At 30.7% G+C, this 10,776-nt stretch overlaps 3 long non-coding RNA genes across 10 annotated transcripts; 1 reads left to right on the top strand and 2 right to left on the bottom strand.

Annotated features, from left to right (window-relative positions):
* Positions 1–565: 565 nt before the first annotated feature.
* Positions 566–2,433, bottom strand: LOC111882922 (uncharacterized). Its single transcript, XR_002847280.2, has 2 exons — positions 1,999–2,433; positions 566–1,192 (listed from the first exon to the last, which is right to left on the bottom strand). It is a non-coding gene; the product is annotated as an uncharacterized LOC111882922 (long non-coding RNA).
* Positions 2,434–6,389: 3,956 nt separating this feature from the next.
* LOC111882927 (uncharacterized) lies at positions 6,390–9,768 on the bottom strand. 8 transcript variants are annotated; one of them, XR_002847292.3, is made up of 8 exons: positions 8,888–9,026; positions 8,646–8,719; positions 8,389–8,495; positions 8,257–8,299; positions 7,750–7,811; positions 7,433–7,615; positions 6,999–7,073; positions 6,390–6,739 (listed from the first exon to the last, which is right to left on the bottom strand). It is a non-coding gene; the product is annotated as an uncharacterized LOC111882927 (long non-coding RNA). The 8 variants fall into 8 exon arrangements; XR_002847293.3 differs by having other exon boundaries at positions 8,389–8,491; XR_002847297.3 differs by adding an exon at positions 9,630–9,768 and having other exon boundaries at positions 8,257–8,719; positions 8,888–9,508.
* On the top strand, positions 8,924–10,317 carry LOC122198269 (uncharacterized). The gene is made up of 2 exons (XR_006192557.1): positions 8,924–9,059; positions 9,185–10,317. It is a non-coding gene; the product is annotated as an uncharacterized LOC122198269 (long non-coding RNA).
* Positions 10,318–10,776: the final 459 nt, after the last annotated feature.

The raw sequence follows: 10,776 nt of genomic DNA, 5'->3' as shown, positions 1-10,776 counted from the left end.
TCGGAGTTTTGTCAGGTTTTGTTGTTCATTTCTTGTGAGATAACTTGTTTTGTTCCATTTTATCATGTTTAGAAAAGAGTATTACTTTTGTGTTTTTGTTTTTCCCTTTCCTGTGAACCTGTAATCATTTCCAGATCAGGGGCATTATAGGAATTTTTTATGTTTCTGTGACAGTCTTGAAAAGGAGGCTAAAATGGGGATATGACTATGCAGGGATTTACTAAATGACCGGTTGATTAAGAGCAACCGGTAACCAAACATTAAAATAATAAAGTTCAGACAAAATAATTGTTAAATGGCACAAAAAAAATAATAGAAGTGTTTTTTTAAGCACTCGCCTATAATACATAGGTTTTTTTTTGAGGTTTTCCCTTAACAATTTAATTTAATATTATGAAATAATAGAAATATAGATATTCAATTTTAAAGGATGCGAAAAGTCCCACCTCGTCAAAAAGCATTAATAAACGGTCGAAATTGTTTAATGGATCTGTTTATTTAGTTAATTACATATCACCTAAAATACAGACAATGAATCGTAAAACTAAAAAACAAACACATGAGATTTAAAATATGATCATGCAAAGCATGGAAATTACCATTACTATAATTTTAATAAAGGATATAAACACTAAAAAGTAGAGCCAAAGGCTTATCAATAATAAAAGAATCCATGCCACCAACAAACTCTACAACCCGTATATATACATTAGAAATTATATCCACAGTAAAAATAGCAAAGAACCGTCTTCCACACAATAATCTGGTCGCAGCCTCACCACCATGTAGGCCTGGCAATGGAGCAGGTTTTGACCATGATCCGATCCAAACCCTTAACAATTATACGGGTTTGGAGCATAGTTTTTGATCCGTTTACCCGCTAACGACCCGTACCCGCTAACCCTTTTATTAAAAGGGTCGGGTATAGATCATCACCGATCCGTTGCGTTTATAACCCGTCCCATATAAATTTTAGAAATATAAATTTATATTTTATATTGCCTACAGTTTACATTAAATTCCAATCAGAAGTCCAAAGAGAAAAGGCAAAGACTAAATTGTTTTTACATTGGACTCGATGACTCAACTTCTAGACTTCTGGTCTTCTCCCGAGAGTCATGATTTCATTTCATTTATATTTCATCATGTAATCATCAATTTCATTTATAAATCAATAAGGTCATTTATCAACCTGAAGAAAGTTTGTAATTGTTATTCTCTATCAATACAATCGACGATCAAAAACCAATCAGAAATAACTAAAATAATGATTTTAATTGCAATAGAAAGTCCTCGAGTAGATAATGTGTTTTCTAAATCAAAACTTACTTTTATTTAATAAATGTGATTTTATGATTTAAGTAAAATGTGTTTGATTATTCAGAAAAACTACGGGTTACGAGGCGGATTTGAATATCTGCTAATTCAATGGATAAGGATATGAATTTGATTATTCAAAACCTGCGGGTTATGGAGCGGGTTTGGATCGGATTTTGAAGTTTGTTAAAAGGGTTTGGATCAATGTCGATTCGCTCCAAACCCGCCCCATTGTCAGGTTTACCATCATTTCTTCCGAATTCTTTCGTTTTCCAACGGCAAAAAAAATAAACAGAAATAATTAAAAGAATAAAGCAGATTAAGTATACATAAACCAAAAAAATACAAATAAACCACATTTCCTTCATATCTTCGATATAACTCATAGAAGTTCAAATTAGACAACTATTTTTAAAAGTTTTGGTCCATTTTAAGTAAAAAATAATAATAATAATAATAATAATAATAATAATAATAATAAAGAAACCTATAACCAAAATTGAACAGGAGAATGTATTAGGCTCTGATTTGGAGATTAAACAATCCAGATATGTTTCAAGAACTACAAAGCCTTACAAATCCGACTCATTTACTTCACATATTGGAGTTAACTCTTGTTTACTTCAAGAAAGAAAGGGGTAAAGAGAGTGAGTAATGAAGCATGGTTTCAAGATGATGTACCCATAATCTTGGTGGAGACGACAGTGGCTGCTGTGAAATGTCATTGACACGGTGGTGTATTAGGGTTTCTCAAAGAGAGAGGGAAATAGGGAGAGAAAGAGAGATATGTTGTTGACGGCTGATGATTTTTGACAAAGGTGTAAAACGTTAAAATAGGGGTTTGAGGCAAATCAAAGGTCATGGAATGAAAAAGTCATTAACAGTGCATTGTTTTGTATCCGTTCTAAACTGTGTTATTTTGAGCTTATTTAAGAGTACTTTTTTTTTTTTTTTTGAATAGACAATTTTATTAAAAGACAACCCCTAGCAAGAAACTAGAGGGAGCCAAAGATACAAAACTTCATCAATAGTACATTGTTTTGTAAAACTTGTACATTTTCTTTTCTTAAATTTGATTGGTCTAAAGTTGTTTACATGGATTGCTAATAAATGATTTAAACCATTCAAATTTAATTTAATGGTTCACATTTAACCTCTTTGTTTTTAAGACTTTGTCTTAAAATTTGGTAGATCGGATATTATATGATAATTATAAAGTATTAAGATAATATATATATATATATATATATATATATATATATATATATATATATATATATATATATATATATATAGTGGCGGACGCAGACTGTTTTAGTAGGGGTGTCCCTCGTACTTCAAGCGGGTGCACCTAATAGAAAAAACCAAAAAAAAAAAAAAAAAAAAATTACACTGCGTGCTGGAAATTGAGCAGTGGCCCGGGACCCCAACGGCCCTACATAGGTCCGCCACTATATATATATATATATATATATATATATAGGGAAAAGTGAATATATCCTTAAGGGTATGTAAGTTTAGGTACCGTAACATACCATAATACGTTGTTTTGTTTGATATATTCATTATATTGTTTTTAAATTTCTACCCCTAACTTGATTTACTTTCAAAATTTTCGAAATCTCACTATTATCTTTCTCTTACATCGCATCTGTTTGCCGAACACCTACTAGACTATATATATATATATATATATATATATATATATATATATATATATATATATATATATATATATATATATATATATATATATATATATATATATTGTAGTTGAAAATGAAAATCGTGTAAGAGGTAGATAAATGTGTAATTTATAAAAATCATGGAAGTAAATCAAGTTAGAAGTTAAATTATAAAAACATTGGACAATTAGAATGTATTATATGATACAAAACGACGTAGTATGATGAGTTTGGGTACCTAAGCTTATATACCCTTAAAGATATATTCACTTTTCTCATATATATATATATATATATATATATATATATATATATATATATATATATATATATATATATATATATATATATATATATATATATATATGTGAGACCAATAACAAAATGAAATTAATAAATCAAACAATCAAACCATTATGAAAAACCGTTAGTTTGGTTTTTTGAAGAAAAATAAAAAGGTGTGTTTGAAACACACAAAAAATCTTATGTTAGTGAAAACTGTAAAATAAAAATTAAACATGAAGATGTTCCGTCTTACCATGATTTTTGTAAATAAATGTTAGGGATTATAAAAAACCGAACCGAAAACCAAAAAACTGAAAAAAACCGACATAACCGAAACCGAAAAACCGAAACCAAAGCAATAACCGACGGTTTAGGTTTGAATTTTACAAAAAACAAAAATAACGGTTTGGTTTGGTTTTAACATATAAAACTGCCAATAAAATCGAACCGACCCACATATATATTATTTATTATGTTTTAAACATTAGACTTTATCCCTTTAGTACTTTATGTTTATTTTCAACAAATTGTTAATGGTGTTAAACTTTGATCTTTTGAACATTTTTATATTTTTAGAATACTAGAATCTGTATTCTTTTAAAGTGGATACAATATTATTTATGACAACGTACTTTCACTGGGTTTGAACCTAAAAACAAAACAAAACAAAAAAAAAAAAAAAAAAAAAAACAAGAGCTCATAAACCCACAGTTTAAAACCGAAAACCGAAAAACCGAACCATGTAAAAACCGAACCTATATGGGTTTAAAAAACCAACTTTTTACGATTTGGTTTGGTTTTAGCAAAAAACCAACCCATGTTCATCCTTGATAAATATATAAAAATTAGTTATTATACATGAAAAGACGGCAAGAAAGAAAAAAAAAAACAAAAAAGCAAAAAAAAGGGACCGTTTCTATAATTTAGATTATTTGTGAGTAACAATGAAGAATATACTATTTTTGTAATTTGAATTCCAATTCAATAAACCAGCTTATGATTCAAATCGAAGTTATTAATATGTTTGGTTATAAATGAAAATGTAATAAAAGAAAAAGAGCTCTACAAGGAAAAGTGGAAAACGCAAACAAGAAGATACGCGCCTGCCTGGATCAAGGTTGTCAAAATCAAGATTCTACGTATGATATTTTTGGGTTTGCAAGATCGAGATCGTAAGATTGGGATCGAGATCCTAAGATCCCACAATATAAAATATAATTTTAATTTGTAATGTTAAATATGAAAAAGTATTTCCAACATTCATTTTTTCATTCAAAACTTATAAAAACTTCAAAATATTAGTCATAAGTCACAACACAAAATGATAAATGGTAATTGGTAAATAGTAAAAGACATAAAGTTATAAAAAAATTCATTTGTAAAAAAAAAAAAAAAAAGTAGGATCGGATCGAATTGCGATCCTACGATCCTACCTACGATCTTACAATTCTACCTGTGATCCTACAACAAATACGATCAATTTACGATCCGGCTCATTTTTCATATTTAGGATCGTAGGATCGTACGATCCTACGATTAGGATCGCGATTTTGACAACCATAGCCTGGATCTGTAAATTAAGTAATGGAATTAAATGCAATGCCTCCAACCAACTCAACTAGTAACTTTTTTTTGAATATTTTAACAAAATCTTTAGATATAATATTTAACATAATTAATTTTGGATCCTCAAATCGTTACCTTACCTGGGCTGTTGTCCAACATGTCCATCTTGTTGGACCGGGCTTGAATCCATAGAAACCTCCTAAATAGGATAACATTTTTTTTTGGATAAAACCAAATTATATAATTGAACAATTTGAATTAATGTATTTTGTTTGGATATTAAATTTTTTGGATTGCTTGTCAAAAAAATCGAATTACTATTATTTTGGGTTTCAAATTGATTTTGATTTATAAAATAAGAACCAAATTATTCAAAAAAAAAAAAAAATAAGAACATTTTATTATTTTTGTTTTTCATATATCTATAATTATTTATTAATTTTATAATTTATTTTTTTAAGTAGGTTCAAAAAGTTTCACCTAATAAAAAACATTAATATTCATTTTATCTCAAAAAAAAATTTGCCTATAAATTATTAAACTATAATATATCTTTTTAGTATAAAATCCTAAATCACAACTAAGTAATTTATGTTTGCTTCTTCTATAAAATTAGGTAATATTGTAATTATATGTCGTTCTAAAATGTTTTGATTTTTTGAAAATCGAATTATAAAATCTTATCCTATCGAATTTTAATTGGATTGATCGGATCAGATTTAAATTTAGTTGGACTACTCAGATTCATGTTTTAGAAACTGAAATCAGTTTGGATTCATTTGATTGGATCAGATCGAACCGATCCATCCAAACAAACAGCCCTAATGATAGTATGTATCAATCTCAATATATAAAATTCAATAAAGTCGCCATAGTGAAGGCAGTACAAGGAGATTCGAGAGCCTAAAGACAAAAAAAAAGAGGCCTTTCAAAATTCAAATTTCAGTAGTTAAATAAATTAACCAATACAACTTCTAAATTGTACAAAAAAATCAACGAAAAAGAAAACCAAAAAGCCGAACAACCGGACCATTCGTAAAACCCCCGAGTTGGTCTTTGTGTACAAAAGACTGGTTCTGTTTGGTCTTATTTTATATAAAACCCCAAAAAACATAACCGCAATATCCAAAAGACATCAATTCATATATAAATTTAATTGATCAAGTACATTAGAAATGAAATTAAGTAATACGTATGCATATGTTATTTAAATACCACAAGAATGAAAATGTGTTTATGTTACATAAGAAGTTATAGATGGCATGGTTTGAGTTGAAGTTAACAAAATATTAAATTGAACTAGAAAGAAACCCATGTTTCGCATGGGGCGGAGGGGTCGGTGATGTCTAAAATGGAAATGTACTTTTATGTTTTGTCTAATAAAGGCATGTACTTCCATATGCACAATATAAGTTGGTTTCTTTGAAAAACCGGTGTATCTTTCTTCTCCGGGTCCATAAATAGCAGCCGTAACGAATCATAGATGTGCAAAAAATCCCCTCTTTTTTTGTTGTTAAAGCAATAGCCAACAAAAAATTGGTTAAACAAATGTCAAAGTGTTTTAAAATTAAAGATAAGGCATTGTAACTCCAAAATATTTAGGTACATGTCTATAATAGCCACGCATTAACATCACTTTTTTACCTTCCGCCTAAAAAACCAATGAAAAGGCATCTGATTTGAACAAAAGAAAAAACAAATAAAAAGGACCAATCACAATTCATAATTCTCTTCCCAACTTTTTCTTTCCTTTTTCTAATAAGGCAGCGGGCCTCACCTGGCGACTTGCTTAGCACATCTTAGGGAGTGGACTTGGCGCCCTTAGGGAGCTTGGCCAGCGAGCTACTCCCTCCAGTCTAATAGTAAAAAATATACATTACTATTTCCTGCAATTTGAAACAGATACAAGTTGGTTAATTTTCATGCTATATGTACATTTGACGTATTTTAAGTTTGATAATTCTCTTTTTAGTGACTGTATGGAGGTTCTAACACTTTTGCCTTTGGTTTTTTTCTTCTCTCGTTGACATTCACCACACTGGCCAGTAAATGTGTTTTCTTATCTATCTTAACACAAAACTATAACAAAAGAAAGCAATAAGTCACCAAATGGTGAAGTTGTAGAAACAGTCATTCAAAAATTACCTCTTTAGAACTGACTTTTGCCTTGCGTATGCTTATCATATGTATCAGCAACCGGCCATTTAAAATTTTCAGCTCCTATTTATAGAAAAATATGGATTTTAATTGGGACTATGCAGCATATATCACCCATAACAACTATATACTAAAAATTTGGGAAGACATCTTAGACAAACATATGATTATAGGGTAATTAAAGAACTATATGTAATTTTTTCGGTTTAATAAGGCTAACTTATGCCAAGAAAAATATCAACAAAAACTTGATAGATTTTTGTTAAGAGAATTCTTAGTAGATTTTGTCATTTTGATGATTTTCACAGCACTTTTACAACGACAATCTAATGTATTTTTAACCATAACTTAATATTTAATACTTTATATCAACTGACCAATTATGCACTAATGAACCCCATTTAGAATGAAATGAACCTTACATTGTAATGTAGCACGTGAAATCCTATTGAAGTAGATCAACTCATTAGTTGCCAAACTCCTTGCAACATGAAAGAATCGAGTGATCGAACCATGATTTCCAATGAAAAAAATTAATTCAACGTTAAAAGGTTTCAGTTAAGCCTGAAATTTCCTTTAATAACCTGCTATTTAAGCTGCCACCACTGCAAAAAAAAAAAAAAAAAAAAAAAAAAAGGTCAAATAGAATGATATTTTTTTTTCTGGAATTTGGCTGATATTCAAACGATACTTAATTTTCATAAATAACTGAAGAGATATAGGACTACAATTAAAGTACCAAGAAGAAAGCTTTGAGAGTCGGATAATCATGAAATTAGAGTTCATTTTTTCTGGAAATACCTGCAAATAGATAGAACACAGGACCTTATGTTATATTTTAAATCAATTTTACATTGATTACAAGTTAGTGTATTTACATAAAGGAAGTGCTCAATATAGTGATAACTTACTAACAATAAAACTTCAAACTTAGTTATATTTTAATAATTTTGTTGGAACATCAGTTGCTTAAAGTAATATAATTATTTATTATCTCATTTTCTAAATGATTTAAAAAAAGGAAAAAAAACATCATATTTTTTATTTTTAAAATTAAAAAAAGAAAACTTTTTACAACTGATCAATCTTAGGCTCTTTGCTTCATCTCTGCAAATATCATCGCAGCTAACAAAAGTATACAAATATGACGACCTTGTATCTACAACGAAAAAGGTTTTCTTTTCAAAAATTAGTTGAAACCAAACTACCTTTTCTTTAAACGGACAAAAGAATCAAAAAAAAATACCTTCATCTTTTAACGCTACAGGCTACCCATTTAGTACTAGCACCTTCAACAAACAAAAGTGGCAAAAAGTTAGTACAAGGGCAATTAGGTAAATTATCTTTAATCAGTGCAGATAAATATCAAAGTAGCAACTTATTCTTCTTTTATTTCGGGTCCACTTTGGCTCTTGCATCTTTGAAGGCATAGTACTCTTTTTCCCGTAGTTGTTGTTGGGTTCCGTGGGACAATTTTGCCCCTGCCTTATTTTTTTGTTCAAAATTTTCCATTAATAAAAAGCTTGTTCCAGAAGGCAATTGATTGGAAATTCTTATGGAAGTGATTCATTAAAACAAATAATACACTCAAAGCAAGGTTATATGAAGATAAACATACAAAAAAAAAAAGATAACCTTTCTAGAAATCACATTGAAAGAGTCCAATACAACCCTCCTGGTCAACCTCTCATTATGATGTACTATCAAACCTAGACAACAAACCCAAATTGAATCAATAAACATATTAATCACCATATTAATAAAGTGAAAACGGAAGGGAAGAAATAGAGCCAAACACAGCAAAGTCAAATTCATCATTAATTTAACCAAAATTGAATCAATAAACATATTAATAAGAAACTGAAAAAGAAACTTACATGATGAATGGAAATTCGAAGCTTGAAGTCAATAACATAGAGTCAATCGGAAGGCATAATAAGATATATAAGGTCACAATAGAGTGAGAACGGAAGGGAAGAAATAGAGCCGACAATGGAATAAAACCTTGATTCGTTCAAATCGTCCACCTTACGAAACCCGGAAGATCAGGTATGAGGAGGTATCCCTCTGTTTTTTAGGGGTGTAGTTCCTACGTCTCCTTCTCTTTTTCTTTACAACCAAATCGCTTGCACTTCTATGAGTTGTAATCGACATTATACCACCACAAAGTGCAGAAATTGAAAGATAGAAAGGAGGAGGGGTTTTTTGGTCGTATAATTAGGCGGTGCACCAACAGAAGTCTACTAATCTGGGAGATACGGTGACGGGGAATAACGGTGAGGAAGGATACTTTTGGTTTTCATCGAAGAGACATTTACCCTGGAGTCGAAGTCGGACGGTGATTCCTACTGAACCCTAATCGAATAAAAAACCCTTCGCTATCCGCTACCGGAGCAACCCCTTTCTTCCATCACAATCGACGACAGCTCCTGCTGAAGACTTCGTCCTTCTTCTCCGATCAAACTAAGAGTCGGTGGAGGTCAACTACCAGACGAAGACTACACCACAAAGGGGCCACCAGAGGTCAACTACTAATACAGAGCGTCTGATTGATCGGTGATTCCTTCATAAGAATTCAGAATGAAATCTATTTGAGGTATTAGGAGATTGATTTGATACCTGAGAAGGAGAAGACGCTGGTGGTTTATTCTATGGTGATGGCCTGAGGTGGATCGAAATTGGAGCGGAAGGGCTTCGGCTCTGGTGGCGATTATAGCCATGAACGGTGGTGATGTAGGGAACATCTTTGAAGAATACCGAACTGAAGCGTAACGCCTTCGGACATTCCATAGCGACTGTAGAGCTCATTGGAGAGAGCTATGTTGAGAACACCCAAAACGATGCTCAATCGACAAGTCGTACATGAAAGAAATTAGCGTACCAGGTGGAGGGGGGTTGGGGAAAGTCGTCGCTTGGAAGAGCATCAGAGTGTGGAAGGAACTGGAAGTCAAAAGTCCATTAATGGAGTTATGGAGACGGTGGATCGTGTGAAGAGACCCAAAAACGTATCCACAAGGATCAAATGGAGTCGGTGGCGTGAATGTGGCTAAGATAAACATGACGAAGAGGGTTGGGGAGAAGGTCCTGGAAGGTAGAGAAAGGAAAACCATAGGCGGTGGCAGCGGTGGTAAAAGAGAAGATGACACGTTTGCTGAACGAACAGTGGTGGTGAAAGAGAAGAGTGACGTAGACGACCCATGGACTGAACATTAAGCACTGTTATTCTTGCAAGGACCAAATTGCCATATCAATAAATAGATGTACCAATTCCGATTTACAGCAAATGAAAGGGACCAATTATGCCAAATCTGTTACTATTTTGCAGAACTTTAATTAATATATATATATATATATATATATATATATATATATATATATATATATATATATATATATATATATATATATATATATATATATATATATATATATATATATATATAGGTCTGTCAAATAACTACACAATAAAGAAAAGCGGCATTAACGGCGACTGACATAGTTTGAGTTTAGTTAACAAAATTTTGAATTGAATAATATCCATGTATGTCTGAGGACTACACAACATGGAATACGATATTTAAATTAATAATTTAAGTATTTTATGCTAATTAAAGTTAATTAAATTATAATTATTATTAGAAAGACATTAAAATTTATCACTTTTAATTATTTACATAATATTTATAGGGTTGTATAAGTTAAACTCAAATTTAGATTTAAGCCGACCATGTAATATGATATTTAAATTAACAATTTAAGTATTTTA

The sequence above is a fragment of the Lactuca sativa genome, chromosome 5 (assembly GCF_002870075.4).
Source record: "Lactuca sativa cultivar Salinas chromosome 5, Lsat_Salinas_v11, whole genome shotgun sequence".
In the NCBI taxonomy this organism is placed as follows: domain Eukaryota; kingdom Viridiplantae; phylum Streptophyta; class Magnoliopsida; order Asterales; family Asteraceae; genus Lactuca; species Lactuca sativa.
The sequence above is the reverse complement of the archived record's forward strand: the minus strand, read 5'-3'. Positions and strand labels throughout refer to the sequence as shown.